General features: G+C 34.9%; 1 protein-coding gene and 1 pseudogene across 3 annotated transcripts in view; one reads left to right on the top strand and one right to left on the bottom strand.

Annotated features, from left to right (window-relative positions):
• CNTN1 (contactin 1) overlaps positions 1 to 24,336 on the bottom strand; it is a 346,709-nt gene that overhangs the window by 273,229 nt on the left and 49,144 nt on the right. The gene's annotated exons all lie outside the window — the stretch shown is intronic.
• LOC116879074 lies at positions 17,732 to 19,111 on the top strand (annotated as a pseudogene).

Raw genomic sequence — 24,336 nt, forward strand, 5'->3', positions numbered from 1 at the left:
TAGACAATGTCCATAGTAGACAATGTTCATAGAGTAGACAAAGAAAAATAACCACTTTCTTATTAAATATTAGAAAGAAATACATAAGACTCACTTTGCCTTAACCTGTTTCTCATAAATTTTAGTAAACATTGATTTTTTAAAAAGCTAAAGAAAGGTTAAAAAGAAAAGCTTAAAACTAGGAAAGAATAAATCTAATTTAAACGTTTCTATAGCAAAAAATTAAATAATAACTAAATTATATGTTGAGTTGGAGTGAAATGTGTGATTTCTATAAGTATTCATGAAATTAAGCTAGGTAGGAAGAGGTGAAGTACTTTTTCAAAGCACTGACTTTACCACCTTTTCGTTTCTGTAAAAATATTCACAAGAGCTGACAATCACCATTAGTTTTTTCCTCCATGAAAGGAGATTATTACTAGCTCAAATGCATTTTCTGTAATCACTTGTTCCACTATATGCTGTCCTGTGAGATTGCAGATTTTCTCAGGGACAATAAAACTACTGACAGATCCATTTCTTCCCTTAATCATCCAAAAATGAATTCTGGTCTTTGGAATTCTCCTGACACAATAACCATTACTGCCTTCTCACAGTGCCATTCTAACCACACAAAGCCCATACTACCTTGGACTCTTTCGAACAACCCTTTCAAATGTAATCCCACTTCCATCAACAATCCTCACTTTCAGATATAGTTTCGAAGGAAATTATCCCATGTCCAAGTTGTTTTCTACTCACCTCTTTTCACTGATCAACTCAACCCAACTACATCAGTCAAGTGATTTATCTTACAGTTCTACTGGTTTGCAATACTGTGGTTTTGCTCATGAGACTCTTGCTACCTTCTGTAAAGTAGTATCAACTACTAGTTTCCAATTATATTCATACAGGATATGGAGGTCATGGTTTTAAAATCAAGCAAAGAAAAAACAAAAATATGCAAATCTCAGTTGATCAAGTTGACTATGAGTCAACACTAAGGAGAGAGGCGAAAGGAGAATGCACAATAAAATGTCATCAGTAACGATAGAATAAGAATTTATGTTACAGATAATAAAAATCATTTACAGAAGTTTATTCAGCTCATTCTATGTTCCAGACACTTTTGGGTATTGCAAATACAGTGATAACCAACAAGAACACATCAAACACATCTTTGTTCCCATTGATCTTAAATTTTAGGGAAGGGAGATATGAAATGTGCTGATAAAAATAAGTGCTCTGGGTGGCTCAGTTGGTTAAGCATTTGCCTTCTGCTCAAGTCTTGATACCAGGGTTCTGGGATGAAGTCCTATATCGGGCTCCTTGCTCAGAGGGGAGCCTGCTTCTCTCTCTGCCTCTGCGTGCCACTCTGCCTGCTGTCTCTCTCTGACAAACAAATAAATAAATAAAATCTTAAAAAAAAATAAGTGCTATGAAGATTGCCTTTGATAAGGACCATATCTGGAGTCCAGTGTCCAATACTAGACACATGCTTCTGACAATTAAATCATGTAACCTAAAATCTGCTGATAAGTAATTATTTGAATTTGTTTGAAATTGTAATTGTTCTCTCTCTTTGGGGCACAATTTGTTTCTTGAGAAATTGGAGGGGGAGACAAACCATGAGAGACTGTGGACTCTGAGAAACAAACTGAGGGTTTTGGAGTGGAGAGAGGTGGGGGGATGGGTGAGCCTGGTGGTAGGAATTATGGAGGGCATGTATTGCATGGAGCACTGGGTGTAGTGCATAAACAATGAATTTTGGAACACTGAAAAGAAATAAAATAAAATAAAATGGGGAAAAAAAGAAATGGGAAAAAAAAAAGAACAGAGATCTGTGTCTAACACCACAAAGTACTTAGAACAGCAACATCAATAGAGCAGAGGTCAGAAAAAACTTTTTTTTTAAATAAAGAGTCCAGAGGACTATCATAAAGCAACCATCTTTTGTTTTATTTTCATTTCAGTTTTGGTTTTCAAAGTCTCTGTAGCTTCCCACTATGCACAACAGCACATTTTTTTAAGTGACGGAGTTGTTAACTTTATTATGGACATTATTTCACAAATATATATGTGTATCAAATTGTTACATGGGACACCTTAAACTTACACAATGTTATATGTTAACTGTCTCTCAATAAAGACAGGAATAATAATTTCAAGATGATAACAGCAGAGCCTAAAACCAAACATGGGCTTTTCTGAGCAAATGACTTTGTGTGATTGCACTGATGTCACACTTGTGAAGCTGGCCCTGGTTTTACCTACAAAAACAAATCTGAAATCTGACTACCTGTCACCACCTCCTCTAACAACCTAACCTGTGCTAATACCTGGGTTACTACAATAGGTTTTCAAGTGAAATCCCATCACAAACTTAATTTTCTGAAAGTCAATAAAGTGTATAATAAAATTATTTTCTAGGTTTAACATATATTCTTATCTTTTAAAGAAATATAGCTTTTCTGCATGTGAGAGGATGGAAAAATATCTGAATCACCACTGTTCCAAGGGATGAATTTAAAAGGAAAAATTAAGCACACTTAACCATACTACCATTTTTTCTCACATAGCAAGTGCCAAGTCAGTCACTGTCAAAAGGAAATAGGCTATAGGTTTACATAGTGTTTTATCAGAAGTTTGTTTCATGTAAGTCTGGAATTCAGTTTTCTTAAATTCAGGTATTAATTTTCATGGAGTGAAATTTTTACTTTATATAAACATTAATATCTGAGTCAAGAGATATGGTGGCTGTAAGGACCTATTTAGCCAGAGGGCTTCCATCCATTAAACAATAACTTTGTTGTTTAACCATTAAACTGTCCCTGCTCCCCTTCCCCCAGGGGACTTACTTAAAAACAAGTCCCGGAAACCAGCCCCAGGTAACAAAGCCCTAAACACAAGGGTGGGTCAGGCCAGGTGAAGAGATCCAATCATGGGCGGGGGGGGGGGGGGCACACATATTGTCTCCCTAGTTACCAAGGAGTATGGGCCCTGCCCTTTGGAGCCTTTTGGGCACCAATTCTAACCAAGGTGATAGGCTAGGTCAAATGTCTACTATAGGGTAGATTGTAATTCAATTGGTCACTTATGTGTGCCCTGGCATGACTGTGGAGTTTCCTCTGTGTGTTACAATCTCATTGGCCACCTGTGCATGGCCAGGCCCAACCACATGGCCTTTGTCCTTAAAAGCTAGTCTGTGAAACAGAGAAGGGTCGCCCTCTCTGTAAGAGGTGCAGCCCCAAACGTTCCGTCTGATTCTTGATGCTTGGCGCGGAATAAAGCTTTGTTTGACCTTCGCTTTATATCAGTCTCGCTCCTTTAATCACCATCATTGGGGGACCTAACAGTGGCTACATTGTACTAATCTTTAAAAGAGTTGATACTGCCACAGGGTAATGTGTAATGCACATTTGCCTATAGAGCAATTTCCAATAGCTTATGCTACCATATAAACATACACACACACACACACACACACACATACACACACATATATACAAATTGAAAGTATAGATACAGGATCTGTTTTGTTGTTAAATATTTTGAATATCACTCAGATTATATATATATATATATATATTCTTAATGAAGAGGAATCATTTAAGGCATAAAAATATCTATTTTGGCACTGTAAGGTTTTTCTTAAGCTACATAATTAACTTGAATAAACTGTGATTCAAAATCCCTTAAGAGGAATAATTTTAGAACCTTGTATCTTGAGTGGGAGAAAGACAAAATATTCTGGCCTGTTTTGACTAAGAAGAACATAAGGAAAGTGAGAAAAAAATCAAAGAAAGGAAGGACTACTGAAGCAGGAAATGTGAGGTTTATCTGATGGCAAGACCATGAGGGAGAACAATGACTTACAATGCTTCTTCTCAATCCTGTCCACAACTTTGAATAACAGAGAAAAACCAAAAACACAGATAATGTGTAGGACTCTGCCCCTCATCTACATTTAAGTCACTCCATATAACGGGAGTCAATTTAGATAAAGTCTGGAGGATATACTATAATAATATAAAGTTCTAGCTTCTGAAAAGGAGGAGCTTGAACTTTGCCTTCTATTTCAGTCTTATATTACTCTCCCCTTCCACCTGCCTCACTATCCCATCACATTATTGGACTCCAAGATCTCACATACCCTCTACTCCTTAAGACTTCAGATAGCTCCCTTTTTCCTCCCAGCCCTGAAAGTTTTCTCATTAAGGTCGATTGCCTAATGACAAGTAACTCCAAAAACATATATTTTTAGTTCTGATCTTATTTAGCCTTTATGCAGCTTTATTATCCTTTATCCCTCTTTCTATTTGGTAAAGCTTTCTTCATTCAAGCCACACCATACTCTCCATATTTTGTCATTCTTGGGTTTCCTCTGTGAGCTCCTTTACCCATCCTTTAAGGAAGACACTCCTCAGAAATCCGTCTTGGGTTTTATTTTCTTCTTATGCATATTTCCTATGGAAAATTTTACTCACTGCCATGGTTTTAATGGCCAACTCTACGCTGATAAACCCAAATCTCGACATTGCTAGTTCAAGTCTCTTTTTTGAATTCCAGATTTAACTGCGATTCCCTGCTGATCAGTTTTACTGACGGTCCATTGAGATATCAAATTTAACACATCTAAAACTGAATTCGTAGCTGTATCATTATCTCTCCCCGAATTAACCCCCTTTTTAGGTTTTCTGGTTTAGTTGGTGGCATTAAGTTTCATCCTGTTGCTCAAGCAAGAAACCTTGAGCTCCATCTGGCCCCTCCCTCCCTCTCACCTCACACATCCAATAACCAAGTCATATTAACATTTCAGTCTTTAAAATCCAGATATTTGAAGGCAATTTAGAAAAAACCCTATTAGAATATCTTGAGTAATTCACAGTTCTATATAACATCTACATTATATTATTTTGCAGATAAAACAGAAATATGAGAAATATGTTTACATGGAAAGTCAGAGGTAAAGCCAAAGTTAACATTCTAATTTCTGGCTATTCATGTTTCTTGCCAGGCATGTTTACTTTAACATGTAAATGTATAAACATGATTTCCTGAGGAAGTTGAGGAGTCAGGAGGGCTTTAAGACTTAGGTGATAGTCTTCCTCTGACTTTTATGATGTGTTTCCATCCAAATTATTGTGTGTATGTCCCATATTTTCTTATTTAGAAAACAATCTACTCCCTCAGCATTACTGCAAAAATGTTGACAAGACCAACAGAATGTGTACAATATAGTCTAAGATAAAGGAGAAAAGCCTCAAATGAAGAAGGAAATATTTAGTTATTTTCCAAAGGAATTTCATTGTTTTCTCTCCTGCTACTACCATAAACTTTCCTGGTGCTGTAGAGGTCACTCTCAAAAGGAGACTCCCCTCCACCAACCACCACCGCCATTTCCACACTCCTATTGTTCCTCTGCATAATCAGCCAGAGGGCAAATGGAGGGGATAAGGAACATTTAAATTGTTTTTGCAACAACTAAAAATCTTTATACAATTGGTATAATTAAGCAATTGGTGTTATCAAATAATAACAACAGATTCTATATTTTATTTTCAGTCAGCTATGTTACAAATCCACCATTTGCCCGAAGCCAACTTTGATTTTATAATTGGGCATTCTCCTCCCAGATAATGCTATAAGTAACCACAGCCCATAGTTGCCCATCGTGTATGTTAACTCTGTAGCTCAAGTGTTCATAAAAATAACAGTATAAATTTTTCTCATTTATTAATATTATCTTAATTAGTCCTAAACTGAGGATGTTCTGCACCAACACAGATTAAATGTTCTTAGGTTTCCTAATTCTGAACGACCTATACTAGGGCATATCCTCTTAAATATATAGTTTCCCATGTCTAGCAGAATATTTGCAAGAATAGCATAATAAAGAAATAACACTAGACATTGATTTCAGTTGAAAATTAAGCTGCTCTGTAAATTACCCTCAAGCCAGTGTGGGAAAAAATGTGCGTACTGACCGCTCAAGAAAAGACTACAGAGAGTCAGGCTGGTGTAGAAGAAAAACATCTGGTTTGTAATCCATGGAGAAGTGGTTTTAATCTAAATTCTAATATGTTCTGTGATTCTAAATAAGTTAACAAGCTTTCAGAGATGTCACTTTTTATTCTTGTTTTTTTTTTCTTTAAGATATAGTACAATGAGATTTATTCTTAATGTGATTTCCTATTGAAATAACATATATATCTATGGGTTTCATGAGACCCTATTGGATTTCTTTCCCAGGTTTTCCTTAGAGAAGTTTTCTCTACTAAGTACACAAAATACTTTAACAACAAATGGAAAGGTACTGAGGCTTCTAGGTTGATAAGAGAAGTAAGATCCAACTCATGGATTTGGAAAACAATTAATTAAAATTGCAATCCTAATAAGGACATTTCCACATCACAGTTTCATAACGTACCTGTCTCTGCTTATTTCACTGTCACTAGTAAAATTTAATTGCTTCATATTTCATATTTATTATTTTACATATAGTATGTGTTTCAGATTAGAAAAAGTAATAGAAAAAGCATTAACCAAGCCAGGCCAGTCTCAGTCTTTTTTTGTATGGTCTCTGAGCATCCTCCTTTACTCACACATTTGAGAAATTCTTGTGGTTATATTTTTGTTAATTATATGTTATCTCTTAAGCCTTCCACACTCCTTATGGCAGCATCTAACCTCTAAAATTCCAATTTGAACCTTAATATGCAAATTACTATTAACTATAAAAGACAATCTTTAAACATTATTTTCATGGTCTCAATGCCCAAAGCTTTAAAATAAACACATATGAATAGTCAATAAAATCTGAAGACAATATTTAAACAATTTTGAAACAAAATTTTTGTTTTCATTTTATATACATTTTAGTATAAATTTAATTCTTCTAGCACTAGTTGTTGTTTTTTTTTCCAATTCCAAATAATATGACACATAAATGGCTCTTTAGAAAAAGCTTAACAGGATCTTAATTACTTCCTCTGAAAATTTTCTGAATTAAACACTGGTCTTGAGAGCTATTCTCTTTCCAGATGGTCAACTTGGTCAATCTGCCTTTCCAGAATAACACGGATTTTGAGGACTGCCAATTTGTTATATAAAGGACCTTCTCTCCAGGTAACATTGTCATCCTTTGGGGTGCTCAAGTAATCTGATTGCATCAAAAGAAGGATTTGGTAATATTTATTGAAATACAAAGCTTGGCATAACTAAGGTGGTTTCTTCAAACTTGATGGGATTATACTCTGTTTCCTGACCTCTGAAGAGCAGTGTACCAGAGTGCAAATCAATCTAGAAGAACACTTTTCTCACATCTCAGCATTGTAGTCTTGAAGCCCTTGTATTTTCTCCCCTCAATATACACTTCTCTCTCTTTTGTCTCCCTACAACTACTTAAGATAAGGGGCAAAAAAAGAGGTATATTTCCACAAATAGTGCAATTCATTATTGCCCTAAAAATATCTAAACATGGTGTGGGGCCAGGCCCATGATGATAATAAAAAGGAACTTGACAGAAAGGCAAAATTTAAGTGCAACCCACAAATTCATTAATCAAGGTAAGTAATATCTTAATTGAATATTCTAAAATATATAAATTAATGCAAAAACCCTGGTGAACGAAATATTAAAAATTTAAATAAAGAAAAGATATTATATACTATATCTAGTTATTTTTTAAAAGATTTTATTTATTTATTTGAGAGAGAGAGAGAATGAAAGACAGGGAGCATGAGAGGGGAGAGGTCAGAGCGAGAAGCAGACTCCCCACTGAGTAGGGAGCCCGATGTGGGACTTGATTCCGGGGCTTCAGGATTATGACCTGAGCCTAAGGCAGTTGCTTAATCAACTGAGCCACCCAGGTGCCCCTACTATATCCAGTTAAATAAGCCCTCACACTTACCATTTGTTTTGTCTTGCATTAGTTAATTGTAGAGTAATTACATTTCAACTCATAAAGTGCAGTATAAACATCATTAAAAACTAAATCTATAATTGTATTGTTTTTCCATACTTATAATTTTACTTGTTGGCCATGGACACTCATGAGATGCACTTTATATTTAATTGCTATTTCTAAAAGAATTTTAAGGAGGTCCAATTTAATATAATGTTATCCTTTTCCCTTCTCAGTAATAATTAAATTGTTCATGTGCTTCAGATAAAGATATTATTACAACTAATGTCACCTTGATGGAATTATTCCACCTAATAAGGTTTTTAAGACAGAATTTGAATCCACAGATAAAAATAACAATAATAAATTCTTTATACTTCCATACAGAAGACTGTAGTGTAACTGTGTAATTTACAATTAAAAAATTGCAAAAAAAAAATGAATTACAACTGGAAGACAACTATCTGCTTTCAGACCTTTTGGGGATGCTGCTTCTAGAGGAGTGGCTCACAGTGATCATCCCAGCACACTGCTTTGGGGAAGACCACCAGAGTTTAAGAAAAATTGGTGCTTATGTACAATAAAATAAAAATAAGCAGACCTTGATTGCAATAAGCATGAAGGTTTCAGTTATTTAAAATTTGAAAAGTGTAGATTACAGGTACCACAGAGCTAATTTCTTATTGAAGCCCCCCACTCTCCCCTTCCTTGTCTTCCTTTACCATTTTGCATTAGAACAGAGGGGGCAAACTTTCAGCTGACCTAATGAAACACTGTTGCAAAAATATGAGGCCAACCTGTGTGCAATTGCAGTTCAGCCAGAAAGAATGCTAATTCTTGGCTTCAGTGCTTTCTTTAAAGAAATTATTCAGGCTTTTCTGTGGCATGGAACACTGTGACCAGCCAGGAACTGTTAGAGATGAAAATAACCTTTCTTTGTTATGACCCCAAAAATGTAGTATTTGTTTCAGTTTCATAGGAGACTCTTGTACCTAGTTTTTTTTTTTTTTTTTAAAGTGAGGGGTAGGATGGGGAGTGAAATTAATCATGCCCTAGTCATTTTCCATAAACTATAATTTCCTTACTTAGAATGCATTCCCAAGGGACTTGTAAGACGAGTATAAAAATCTGATACCATTTTGAAATTGCTCAAGTAAGGTCAAAGAACATGGGATATAGAGGAGGAGGAGCTGATCAAGGGTCCTTTCCACCCTTACTAGCTGTAGGACACTGAATTATGATTAGAAATATCCTTTTCCATAAAACCCATGTCACAGAATTGTTATAAGAATTAAGTAATATGACAACTATAAATAATCCATAAATTATGAACTATTACACCAATGTCATGAAGGATTTTAAAAAGATAACAAAATATAATAAGAATATAAATTAGGATTGTAAAACCAATCTCCACTATTACTGGAAATAAAATTAATTTTTAAATTCCTGCTATCAGTCTATGGGAGTAAAAGCTAATAAATTGAGATATTACAATGAAATACTTTCTTACATAAAGAATTTTCCCTTTTAGGGGAGACTGGGTGGCTCAGTGGTTAAGTGTCTGCCTTCAGCTCAGGTCATGATCCCAGGGCCCTGGGATCAAGCTCTGCATGGGGCTCCCTGCTTAGTGGGAGCCCTGCTTCTCCCTTTCCCACTATCCCTGCTTGTGTTCCTGCTCTCTGTGTGTCTCTCTCTCTCTGTCAAATAAATAAACAAAAATAAAAAAAAAAAAGAATTTTCCTTTTTAGAAACATGAATTAAAAAACTGAAGAAATATTAATTATTCTTTCAATTTTTATTAACTTAGGAAAGCCAATTAATTTTAAAAAGACATTTTAAAAGTTATTCTCACTTACAAAAAAAAGAAAAAAATTAGAAAAGTATATGGAAAATTACCTTGGTTTAAGAACTTTGCAAGTGGTTTTTAGGTAACATAAAAATAATGGATACTAAAAATAAGACAATTCCATTATAAGGGAATAATTGAAGAGTAAAAATTTTACTTCATAGTACTATTTGACTACTAGTAATAACCAGAGTAAATTGGAAATTTTCAAATACTCTTACTGGGTATATTAAAAATGTATAGTTTCTTGAATTGTTACATTTTTGATTTCCTTAAGATAACTTTATAAAACATAGGTGTATTTTGTACGACAAAAGAATTTTGAATAAAGCATATAAAAGTCTTTTTCTTTTTATCTTGACTAATTTCTCCTTTCTCTTTATTCTACTAACTTTTCTTGAGAGATGTTACCCACTCTGGATTTTCATTACTAGTAACATATGATTCTCAAATCTATTTCCATTCCCAAGTTCTGTTCTAAAGGCCACAGTCCTGTTTTCAGTTATCTACCGGCCATGATACCTGAATATTTACCATGGATCCCTTAGCCCTTCAAAAACAAACTCAACATCTTCCACCCTCTGACATCCACTTCTGTCCCTATATTTCTCTCTGATTAAGAAGAACTGCTACCCACAAAATATGCTCGAATGTCATTTTTCCAATGGCCACTTGAGAGCCAGTAATGAAAAAATTACTGAATCATACAATTTAGAAATAGTTTACTAAAACTTTACAAGGGGAAGAAAAGAAAACTGCAAAGTAAAAAATAGAAGTACTCTAGTGAGTATTGAGTAAAGAACAAAACTTGTCACAATTCCCTAAGTCAAAGATACTTTAAAAAGATAGACTCTACTATCTTATGAGAAAATTAAGTGCTGCGTAAATAAAAGGAAGTGTTACTACACTAATATATAGAGTATATTTTTCCTAGGAATTGATACAAATGGGAAATATTAAAAATTTGAATGTGTTTTGATAAATCTGTTGATAGTTTCATAGTAAATGTATTGTCAATATCTTCCAAATTGTATTTCACTTAGAGATGTTAATGTGTTTATTTGCAGAAAGGTTAGCTATCAAATACATTTGTAAAATGTTGCATGTAATTTTCTCTGAAGATTATAATGCATATTTCCAATAAATCTGTTTAATTTGACTAATCCAATTTTTTTTTCCTAAATTTATTTGACAAGAGTTATTATTTTTCCAAAGAAACAATTCAGTGTTCTGGAGCTTATGTTTGCATAAACTTGAATTCAGAGAAGCCAAGTCACAGAACACATCCCTAGCCTTTAACTATGAGATCAAAAAGGAAATGCTATGTAACATACCTCTAATACAACTGACGAGCATTTTGACCCAAACTGACCCCATGTGGTAAAACTTACATTAGTGATTATTAATTGAATAATTTGAACTGGAGCTCATTTATATCCTTATAAAATAAAAACAAAACACAGAACAAGTATCAAAAGCTACAGTGTAAAAACATTTCCTGAATAAAGGAAAAAAAAAATTGAACCTATATTTGAAAGGTCATACTGCAATACCTTGGAAAATAATCCATCCCACAGCAAAACACATCCTAGTAAAATTATCAGACTTTAAAGAAAATTTAAAAAATCTTTCAGGCAGCCATATACAATGGCAAGTCACTTATTAGAGAAAGAAAATCAGACTATCATTTCAATAGCACCTTTTAATTATATATACATATATATATATATATAAATAGATATAAATATAGATATATAGAAATACATGGCCTACCTATGATGCCATTCATCTACTAAAATATACAGACATATATTTTTAAGACACAATGTAAGCATAAACTATTTTTTTTTAAGATTTATTCATTTGTTCTAGACAAAGAGACAGAGAAAATGCACATGCAAGTTGGGGGAATGAAAGGAAGAATCTTCGAGCAGACTCCCTGCTGAGCATGGAGCCTGACACCTGGTTCAATGTCAGGACTCACGAGATCATGACCAGAGCTGAAACCAAGAGTTGGATACTCAACCACCTGAGCCAGCCAGGTGCCTAAACTATTTTTTAATCAATAAGTGGATGAACAGAAGAGAGTGCAGGACATGAACTACAAACTAGAGTTTTTTAAGATTGTATTTATTTATTTGAGAGAGAGAGACACAGAGAGAGAGAGCATGAGTGGGCTGAGGGCAGAGGGAGAAGCAGATTCCCTGACAATCAGGGACCCTGATGTGGGGCTTGATCCCAGAACCCTAGGATCATGACTGGAGCCATAGGCAGACACTTAACTGAGTCACCCAGGGGCCCCAACAAACTAATTTTTTAAAAAATGTAATTTCTTTTGTATTTTTGTCACTGAACCATGTAAATATTTCAGTTAATTATAAAACAGAACCAATTTTTTAAAAAGGAGATCCTAAAATTAAAATGTAAAGCAAAACCAATGAATCTAAATGTGAACCCAGTTGGTGGCATTACCACACTGAGAGGAACCAACGAGGAACTGCTAATCAATAAGCATAAAGTCTCAATTATGCAAGATGAATAAGTTCTAGAGGCAGCTATTTCAACACTGTCCCCATAGTTAACAGTTTTGTATTGCATATAGAAACTTATTACGAAGATTTAAATCTTGTGTTCTTACCACACATGCACACAAATTAAATAACACACACACAGAGAAATTTGACTGCAGATTCCTAGTGAGCTAGTCAATGGGCAAAAGGAATTTAAAAAAATTACCTGTTATCAGTAATAATATTGGTGGTAGTGTTTTTATTGCATACATTACTGTATGTATAATGTTGATGAAATAAATGTGTGATTTTGGGGATAATATAATTTTATCATTCCTGATTTTCCTGATATAGGATTCTTGGCAAGGGAGAAAAGAGATAGCAATGCAAGATGGAAGGAATTAACTAAAATTTCTGAAAGCTTGAATTTTAATTATAAAAATCAGTATGAACTAGCAATGTGTCTGCTCAAAATCAAAACAAAAACATTTTTCCTACACTTTCAACAAAACAAACAAAAAACCCAATTATCAACCCAGTAGCCATAAGAGATATCTTAGCAACAAAATTAAAGACGTGAAATACTAAAGGAATCCTAGAACTTGGGAAAAAAAATGGTGATTCCAGACCAGAGGCAAGTTATGTACAGTGTGTGGGTTATAGAAAAAAAAACACATTCATCTTGAGTTGGTAACTATTGGATGTGGGTAGTGGGTTCATTAAGAATTCGTTAGACTTTTCAGTCTAGTTTTGTACATATAAGAAATTTTTCATAACATACACAAAATAAAACAAAAAGAAACTTGTCTCATAGTCTACTTGGATGCAAAATTTTATAAAGCAGAGTGTCCATACATGCTTTATAATCTATATAAAACACAATTTTGTAGATGCTATAAAGGGCCACATTCCAAAGAAAATCTAAAATGATGGTAACCTCTTGCAATTATGGTCTGATTTTAACTTCAAAAAATCTGCATGTATTTCTTAGCTCAAAGTCAGCTATGGACTGAACTGGGTCTTTCCAAATTCAAATGTAAGTCCTAACTCCCAAAGTGATTATATTTGAAGATGGGGCCTTTGGGAGGGAATTAGCTTCAAATGAGGTCCTAAGAGTGGAGTCTTCATAATGGAATTAATACCTTCGTAAGAGACCCTAGAGAGTTTGATCTCTTCTCTCTCTGCCGTTGTGAGGACACAATGAGAAAGTGCCCATCTGCAGTGTAGGAAGAGAGTTCTCAACAGAACCCAACCATGATCTTGGACTTCCCAGCATACAGAACCATGACAAATAAATTTCTATTGTTTAAACTATCTGCTTTAATAGTATTTTGTTATGGCAGCCCAAGCTGGCTGATACAGGGCCTTTCACTTGGCAATGCTCAATAACTGGTGGAATTTAAAATGGTAGATTTCTAAGTTGCCTTTAAAATTCTCAAAACACCAAAAGAACATTTTGTTTTAAAGTCGAAATATTCTTAGTATGCAGACATAAATCAAGTACTCTGTAAAATATTCATAGTACCAGAAGCTTAAAAATGTAAATGATTAGAAACATTAAATCACCAATCTGATTACAGAATGGTACTTCATAAAAATAGAGCAGCAACTATTAGAATCATGCTACATAATAACCATCTACAATGTAGAAAAAATTTCTTGCCTTAGGCATCAAATTAAGGTATAGTTTTATTGTGTGTAAGAAGATGAATAACTCATATCTGGTCTGTTAGAGAGAAAAAAGGGGAAACTAATTTACATTTGTTATCTTAATTAATCCTTGACAACACCAAGGGCTCATGCTACTATACCATACTATATCTAGTTTTCAACATATAAACTAAATAGCATGTTAACTAGTCATGTAACATTTCTACTTATTGCTAACATATAAGAACATAAATTTATCTGCTTTCTATTTAACACAAAAATAAAGATATATATATATAAAATACTGAATACAGCTAAATCATTTTATTTTTACTTTTTTCTGACTAATAGATTTTCAACTTATCTTTAATCTGCTGTCAAAATAAGTAAGCAAAGGGTATAAGCATATGGAGAGGGGATTCAAGTTTACAGTTGTGGGGTACTACTCTGCGAGAAGCTGACTATTGGCTAAGCATAACAGGAGAGTGATAGTTGAAACCAATTAATCAGGAGATAACTGTACTTCAAGTTCATTATCTTACTGGTGAGAATTTTCTGAAGTAATGAGTGACAGCATCTTTGAGTCCTAACTAATAACTACATTAGGCAAACAGAACAACTTTATACCTTTTTCCTACTGCATTACTAATTCACCATTCTTTTTTTTTTTTTTAAGATTTTTATTTATTTATTTGACAGATCACAAGTAGGCAGAGAGGCAGGCAGAGAGAGAAGAGGAAGCAGGCTCCCCACTGAGCAGAGAGCCCGATGCGGGGCTCCATCCCAGGACCCTGGGATCATGACCTGAGCTGAAGACAGAGGCTTTAACCCACTGAGCCACTCAGGTGCCCCCTAATTCACCATTCTTGAGGAGAAGGTTGTGAATAGCAATTCTTATAAGAAAAATGGATGTTTTGAGTTGGGAAATTCCTTTAAAAAGTATATTGGATTTTGGAAGAAGTCACAGGAAAGTGGGAGAGAATAATTAATCTTATAAATATTCATTCATTCATTCATTCATTCAACAATGAGTTATTGGCTGCCTACTATGTGTCAGTTAATCATAAATCTGGGAAATCAGCCACAAACAAGACATGCTAAATCACTGTTTTCAAAATACTTACATTCTATAAGAGAACCAGTGTATAAAAACAAGTAAATAAACAAGATATGTTGTTAGTTATAAATACTCTTTAAATATAAAACAAGTAAAATACAAAGTAGAGCCATGCCTTGGGGAGTGTTTTAGATTGGATGATGGGGCAAAGCCTCTTGAAGGAAGTGACAGGTAAACAACTAATCAACAAGAAGGAAGAACTATTGGGGGGCCTGGTGGAAAATAGTGTAGGCCTAGGGGAACATCTAGTGCACGGGCTCTCTAGATCAACCCTCAGTTTTGAGTATTATATTAGATTGCACCATAGAGTACCTCTTCCTACTATAGTCACCTACCCAATTTTCAGAAATCTTTGCTTATTGTCAAAACCTTCAACACTAATCTCATCTCAGTTTGGGGTGGTTTCAGTATCTATATGCATGACTCCTTCAACACTCTGGCCTCTAGATTCTTTGACTACTTCTCATTTGGTGATCTTGTCATCAACACTACCTCAGCTCCTCTGGTCATATCAATAAGAAAACCCCTCCATCATCTCAGTTTCTAGCACCATACTCCCTGACAACTAAACTTCCTTTCTTCCCCGTTCACTCACTGTGAGCACCCTGACTGCAATGATTTTCCTATCCCTGCAGGACCTATAATCCTTGGATTTACCACCTGTTTCCTGTCTTTCATCCCCAACTTGTCCTTACTATACAATAATGCTGAATGGTTTTGCCTTACATTCATGAACAGTATCCTGAAAAGAGCTGTTAAAACAGACCATTCACTCTCCCACTGACCTAGATTACGGTTTTATACTTACTCTTCTCTCCTTAAACTGTGAACATTTCCTCCCCCATTCCATCCTTACTGAATAAACATCATGTAAGTGTTATTGTACAAAACCACAACCTTCACTTGTACATCAGATTCCATCCCTCTTGCCTGCTGGTATCACTTTGGTAAATCTCCCCTTGTCTTCTTGTATCAACAGTTTCTTTCTACACCCATTGTTCATTTCTGCCAATGTACAAACTTGCTGTGACTTCTCTTTTCCCAGATAAATTTCTTTAGAAGAGTAAGCAAATAAGAAATAGAAAATCTTTTCTGGAAGAATAAGTGGTAAAACTAAGCAATTTTTTAAATTTACAGAACTGATGAAGCTGTGGCTATATTTAAAATACTAGAACATATTATGAAATTTATGTGGTGAAAACTTATGTGATGAAAACTGCACATGGTTGAGAAATTCAAAAGAAAATGTAGAGATAGCTAGTAACATATGAAAAATATTTAACTTTATATTTAATGATATAAAACAAAAGATATGACAGTATTCTTGCTTATATTAAAATGTGTGCATTGTAGTTTATCATATGTGTCTATATACGTACATGTGTATCTGTATTTCTACCTATCTGTATATGTAGTGTTCCCAGTATTGAGTAACATGAAAGAAAGTATTCTCATACTAGTTGGGATATCAGTTGATAACTTGCTGAAGGTAACTTAGCAATATAAAGCCAAAGTCTAAAAAATTTGGATATTTTATAACAGCAAAAAATTAAAAATAATATAGATTCCCAACAGTAGGAGATTAAATAAATTATAATATAGCCTTATGTTAGAATGTGATAGGGAAATTAAAAATCATAATCTTGAAGAATGTGTAAGGATATCTGACATTGCCCCAGGCACACTGCTATATCCTACAAAACAGTGTCAAATAAATGACCTTGTTTTTCTAAAATATTCATGGTCATATTTATTATAAATATTATACCTAATTGTATTATAAATATATTATATTATAAACAATTATATTTATAATTTAATATAATGCAAATATATATAAATATAATATAAATTATAATATAAATAATTATAAATAATATACCTAATAATACACCAATTATAAATAATATACCAATATATTCAGTCTAGTTTTGTAATAAATATACCATTTATATTATTATAAATAACATACCATTAATAATGAATAATCATACCAAAAATGATAAGATAGCAAAGTATTAGGAGTAGCTATTCTGAGTTATGGAGCTATGGGTAATTGCAATTTTCTTCAGTCTTTTCTACCTTTTTTAATAGCAGTAAATTTGGAAAGTTAAAAAAGCAACAAATATTGGGGCACCTGGGTGGCTCAGTGGGTTAAACCTCTGCCTTTGGCTTAGGTAATGATTTCAGGGTCCTGGAATCGAGCCCTGCATCGAGCTCTCTGCTCAATGGGGAGCCTACCTACTCCCCCCGCCCCCGCCTGCCTCTCTGCCTACTTGTGATCTATCTCTCTGTTAAATAAATTAATAAAATCTTTAAAAAAACAAATATTGAAGATGAATAGGATGAAAAGCAAAGCGGAAGGTTTGGATAAAGTTTTCTTCTCTTCACTTTTTTTAGTGGAAATGGGTCAGAATCACTAGAGCCTCAGGATAGGCACATGGTTTGCGGCCCCTTGTGCAAGAAAAATTACCTCATTGTAGGGTATTCACTACCACTACCACCACTGTATTTGCAGATACTTAATTATGAAAACCACCGAGGGCAATGATACAGTGATGGGGAGATTCCATACTCTATATTTCAATAATATAGATTGGGCAGTCAGAGAATATTTCTGAACTTCAGTTTTAATTATAAAATAAATGGACTGACTTTCACCATGGGTTTGCCACCACAAACACAGGTGTCATGAAAACCACCACTAAACCAGAATGAAAATGGGAAAGGAATAGATTCATTTCAACATTGACATCATTGGACATATAGATTAGAGCAAGTCTACCACTACTGGTCATCTGATCTACAAATGTGGTAGGATCAACAAAAGAACTACTGAAAAATTTGAGAAGGAGGCTGAAATGGGAAAGGGCTCACTCAAGTATGCCTCAGTCTGGGATAAACTGAAAGTGAATGTGAAAGTGGTATCACCCTTGATAATCTCCCTGTGGAAATTTAAGACCAACAAACATTATGTGACCATCGCTGATGCCCCAGGACATGGAGACTTTATCAAAAACATAACAGAAACATCTCAGGTTGACTCTGCTGTTCTAATTTTTGTTGCTGGTGTTGGGGAATTTGGAGCTGGTATCGCTAAGAATGGGCAGAACGTGAGCATGCCCTTCTGGCTTACACACTGGGTATGAAACAACTAATTGTTGGTGTTAACAAAATGGATTCCTCTGAGCCACCCTACAGCCACAAGAGATACCAGGAAATCATTAAGGAAGTCAGTACCTACATTAAGAAAATTGGCCACAACCCCAACAAAGTAGCATTTGTGCCAATTTCTGAATGGAAAGCTGACCGCACCCTGGAGCCATGTGCTAACATGCCTTGGTTCAGGGACGGAAAGTCACCTGTGAAGATGACAATGCCAGTGGAACCACACTGCTTGAAGCTCTGGATTGCATTCTGCCACCAACTCATCCAACTGACAAGCCCTTGCGTCTGCTGCTCCAGGACGTCTACAAAATTTGTAGTATTGATACTGTCCCTGTGCTCCAGGTGGAGACTTGTGTTCTTAAATCTGGGATGGTGGTCACCTTTACTTCATTCTGTTACAACTGAACTAAAGTCTGTTGGAATGTACCATGAAGCTTTGAGTAAGGCTCTTCATGGGGGCAATGTGGGCTTCAGTGTCAAGAATGTATCTGCCAAAGATGTTCATCACAGCAATGTGGCCAATGACAGCGAAAATGGCCCACCAATGGAGGCAGCTGGCTTCATGACTCAGGTGATTATTCTGAGCCATCCGGGCCAAATAAGTGCTGGCTATGCACCTGCGCTGGATTGTCACAGAGCTCATATTGTTTGCAAGTTTGCTGGGCTGAGGGAGAAGACTGATCATCATTCTGGAAAAAAGCTGGAAGATGGTCCCAAGTTCTTGAAATCTGGTAATGCTGTCATCATTTATATGGTTCCTGGCAAGCCCAGGTGTGTTAACAGCTTTTCTGACTATCCTCCTCTGGACTGCTTTGCTGTTTATGAAATGAGACACATAGTTGCTGTGGGTGTCATCAAAGCAGTGGACAAGAAAGCAGCTAGAACTGGCAAGATTACCAACTCTGCCCACAAAGCTCAGAAGGCTAAATGAATATTATCACCAATACCTGCCATCCAGCTCTTAATTAGGGGTGGAAGAACAGTCTCAGAACTGTTCAAGTCAACTGGCCATTGAAATTTAATAGTAAAAGACTGGTTAATGCATCGTAAAACCTTCAAAAGAAAAGGAGAATGTTTTGTGAACCATTTGCTTCTTTTTGGTGGGGAGCAGTTTTGTTTTGTTTTGTTTTTTAAGGATTTTATTTGTTTATTTGACAGACAGAGATCACAAGTAGGCAGAGAGGCAGGCAGAGAGAGAGAGGAAGGGAAGGAGGCTCCCCGCTGAGCAGAGAGCCCGATGCGGGGCTCCATCCCAGGACCCTGGGTCATGACCTGAGAGGAAGGCAGAGGCTTTAACCCACTGAGCCACCCAGGTGTCCCGGTTGGGGGCAGTTTTAAATTAGTTTTTAAAATCGGAACTTCTTAATGGAAAAAACTTGACCAAAAATCTGTCACAGAATTTTGAGATTAAAACAAAAGTTTAATGAGGAAAAAAAAATGGATTGAATGAGATACCCTCTTTACCTTAGTATTTTAATTACTTATTTGTTTGATTTAGTAATACAGAAGAGAATAAGGGAAAACATAGTATTATTGTTTTTATAAATCAGATGGTACTCTGTAGAGTTTAAAACATTATACACTTCAAATTTTTTGTCTTTAACTTTTGTGATATTTTAAAATATTAAGTAATAGTCTTCAAAATTATTGGGAACTCTTGGCAACAGAGATTAACATACCATAAAATTGTCTTATTTGGAATTAAATAAAATAACCACAAATTGAAATCTATACTTGGCTCTCAGTCATTAATGCTAGCAGCTAGATGTAGGATGGGAGACGAGCCTGATCCCATACAGATAACATAAAGCAGGTATTTTTCAAAATTGTATCATATAAAGGGTCCACCATGTGAAATATCTTGTTTTACATATTTCAATATTTTAACAGAAGCTTCTAGACTTTATAAGGAAAAGGACCTGAGAAGTTCTAAGGTTACTGTCTGGACTCAAGTAAGCGAGTATCATTCATAGGACAATGAATGTGCTACACACGTTGTAGCTCTGAAACAGTGAATTTAGGACAAGTTCAATTGCACTAAGGCATGGGCTAATAAACCTCAAACAAAGCAGTCATTGTAAGCCAAGGCTCATCTATTATAAACATGTGATCACACAGGGCATACTAAAGTCTTTGTTCTTGTGTTAGCGCACAGTGGTCAAAAGAAATTATATGTTCTATATTTTGTTAACTTGCTCATAAAAAAATCAGGGATTTTATAAATATAAACATATTTTTACAAATACAAAATAAAAATGTGAAATAAAAAGATGTAGTTTCACTCCAAACTAACAATAATTATAACATAATTGGATTTTAAGAACCACAAAATATGGACCACAAGATTTTGCAGATGTGCCCTAGCCATTGTCATTTTCTTATAAAAAGTTCTTTGCTTCATAAGGCTCTTTAGAGGATATATAATCTCATCTGTTCAATGGAATAACATCTTGCATAGAAGAGATACCTTTAATCTACACATGAGGAAGCTACAGCTCCTGAAGGCTCTTTCCTTTGCTGATATAGCTAGCCAAGTTGTGCGTATAGAACCACACAATCTTCTGAAATCTATTATATTGTTCTTTTCATTGAACCATAGTGTTTTGTACAAAATCCTTGTCCGCCATAGACTGAAAATTAAGGAGGCCTGTCTGATATTTTGTCATGGTTTCCTCTTGTGATATCAAGTGATACCACGTTCTTCCCTTGGCTCTGCCATGCCCAAGAACCACAACTTTTCTTTTCCTCTCTCCTTTGACTTTTTCCTGACGATAAAACTTCTAAATGTTCAAGTCCTCCTAGGCTAAAAGAAACAGCTTAAAGAGAAAACCTAAACTAGGATACAAAATATTAAGGATTGGGATTTTTGTCAATTTTGTTCATAATGTCCACTTTGTTTAAGGCTACCTGGAATAGTGTCTGATCTAAAGGAGATACTTAGTAAACTTTTATTAAAATATGAAAGTTCCCTTGGTATACTTCACTTAAAAGCAACTAACCTCTTGTAAGTGTCCCTTTGCTCTCATGGTCAAATATCTTGAAACTTCAGTTCACAAACCTAACACTCTTCATAAGCAATTCAGAGGTAATCAATAACCTTCTAACAATCAAAATGTAATGGTATCTTTTTAGTTTTCTTCCTATTGGAACTCATTTACAAACTGAGCACTCTTATAAATGTTATTCTAATCACTATTATTCCTATTTAATCTTAGTTTTCTCTGTCCCTTTCTGGTTTTTTTCTCCTTTGCTGGCATTGTTTTCCTTACCTAAATAAATAATAAAATTCTTTACTTATGACCTTGGCCGCCTCTCCTCACTTTGCTAGTTCTCCCTGGCCGTATCTTTTACATCATGGTTTAAATTACCGTAACTCTACCATTAATATCCAAAATTGTTTGTGAACCTCATTTCCTGACTGAGCAAAAAGATTGCACATCCTGTCTTCTTGAATGACCCATAGGACCTCAAACATAATATCTTCAAAATAAACTTTTTTCTTTATAATCTTCTTCCACCAAACTGAGTTTTTGCACCTCCATTCCCTCACTAGCATAGTTCTCTTTTTCTGGTTCTCAGCTGATGTCTATGCTTTCTATTTCTTTGAAAAGAAAGATGCAACCAAAAGAGAAATTCTAAATATTGCCAATACCACACCCACCAACTTGCATTCATCTGTGTCCCTAAACCACATATTTTCATCTGTTAATACGCATAAACTGTCCTACTACTACCTAGAGCTAATCCCTCCTTGTGTACTTGGAACCTATCCATACCTTTTTAGCTACTCAAAGATAATACTCAAAAATCTGTCCTCACCCCACCTGCCTCCCTGATTGTTTCTTTCTACCAAAGTATTCCCAATATCACGCAAAATAGATTTAAAACTTTTTTCCATCTTAGAAAATGATAATGAACTCTTTTGATCCACATCATCTGCACGCAACCACTATTTTATTTCTCTGCTCGCATTTACTCCGAGGCTCAAAAGAGATATAAATACTATTTCGCCGCCTTCTCCTCCCATCCTCTCAAACTAGTTCAATTAAGCTTATATTCTCTCAGATCTATGCAATAGCTCTTGTCAAGGTCCCAATGACTGCTGTACCACCAAATTAATGGCCAATCCTCAATTCTCTTTCAAATAAACTAGTAGGAGTATTTGACACAGTATAGCACTCCTTCCTTCTCGAGAGTCTCAAGACTCCCCCAACCAAATATATAAAAGAGGGAACATCTTGTCCACAACTTTCCAGACCTTGATGTCCCTTCTTCCCCACCCCTCCTCTCTCCCTTAGCTAGCTTTACTGAAGCTCTCCATAGTACCAGTTACTACCTGACACACAGTCACTTTTTGTGAAATATAGGCTCGATGACAGCAAGGACTTGTGTTTCTAACAGGTCCAGCACATATTAAGCACTCACTAAAAATCAGTTTTTACTATTTGCACTCACTAAAAATTTCACATGTATAGGACTGAGCATAATCATTAAAAGAAAATTTTTTTCAGTAAAATTATCACTGAGTTGCAGTGGGTTAAACTGAAAGGTAGACAATGGAGATATAGGCTGTCTATTTTACATGTACCGTATATCTATTTTGCTACAATACCTGGTTCACTGTGTGAAGTCAATAAATATTAATTTGTTAATATACCTTAAATCCTTAAAAAAGGGCAGCTCTATGCAGCTATCATATAGCTTAGTTCTTAAACTGTTCTTACAAAATGGAATAGAATCCAGAAATAATAAAGTACTGGTGCTCTTTATTAGCACTAATAAATCAGAACACCAAGTTAATCATTCCTGTGACAACTGAAAAAATTGAAATGATTCATTAATGTCAAGAATGCTATGCTATAAGACCAAGTATAAGAATCTAAGAGGTGTTTTATCTGTTTTCAGGCTTAACATATTGTAATTTTAACTTGGCAAGAAAAGATAGATTAAAACTACATGTTGCACCTATAATTTTAAATTACTGTTTATTAGAAAAGCATTTTCTCTTCTGCTAAGTTGTTTCTTACATTGATTCTTCTGACTTTATCCCACTCTTTTTTTCTTATGCTTGGTGATTTCCACTTAGACTTGTAGATAGATAAATAGCTGATTGAATCAGTAATGAAATATTTGTAATAAAACATCTAATAATTAAGACATTAGAAACCAATATATTAATGTCATTTTTGTTATTAAACTGACAATAAATGCCACAATTCTATTTACACACAGTTTTCATTTTGTATTGTTTTTAAAATATCTTGAGTACATTTATAAATAAGCACAATTTTTAAGTATAACAACTATTCAAATATGAAAATAAATATCTTAAGAATGGATTACTATATGCATGCACAGCCAATCTTTAGAAACCTTAGATTATTTCAGAACACTTTGGAAACACCGTTCTGCAATTTACCTGGGTTTAAAATGCCATCTGACACCCACTAGCTGTGAGAATTTTGCAAGCTTCTATGTCCTGAGTACTTTAGCTTCTTCATCTGTAAAGTAAGAATATTACCTACCTCATCAGTTTGTTGCAGAGACTAAGAGTGATATATAACTTTTATGTAAACCTTAGAGTTACTTTTCATTCTTCCTTCTCCTTCAACTTTGGAAAGACTTTCCAATGTCTCTCACCTAATAATTAACACTAAACCTGGCCTCTGCCCGGGTGCTCACCTTATATTCCACCTTTGCTAATCCTGAAGACCCTCTTATATCGAAGAGTAGCTCCTCAAAAAGTACTACAAACCACTACCAAACTGTACATTCCACTGTCCCCTTCAATTATCTGTAATGACTCCAGCTGCCTACAGAACGACGTACAAATTCCCAAGTATTTTATGCCATCCACAATCTGGGTGTCTTGCCTACACAGCTTTATAGCCTAATATTCTCCTTCATGAATACTCCATTTCATTTAACTAGTACTACTGGTTGCCTAGAGAGAAGTAATACAAATTCAAACCTCCTTTTTCAAAACAGTTCTCCATTGCCTGCAATGGACTCGCCCTTCTCTGTATTACACCTTCCTATTATGGAATATTTCCTTAATAACAAAACACAATCCAGTCCATTAATGGTCATTATAACTATTTTTCTAACAATTTTTGTATTGTTATTTATGCCATCATTTTACAGCAATAACCTCCTA

This window comes from Lontra canadensis, unplaced genomic scaffold, assembly GCF_010015895.1.
Source record: "Lontra canadensis isolate GAN:19392208 unplaced genomic scaffold, GSC_riverotter_1.0 scaffold59, whole genome shotgun sequence".
In the NCBI taxonomy this organism is placed as follows: Eukaryota; Metazoa; Chordata; class Mammalia; order Carnivora; family Mustelidae; genus Lontra; species Lontra canadensis.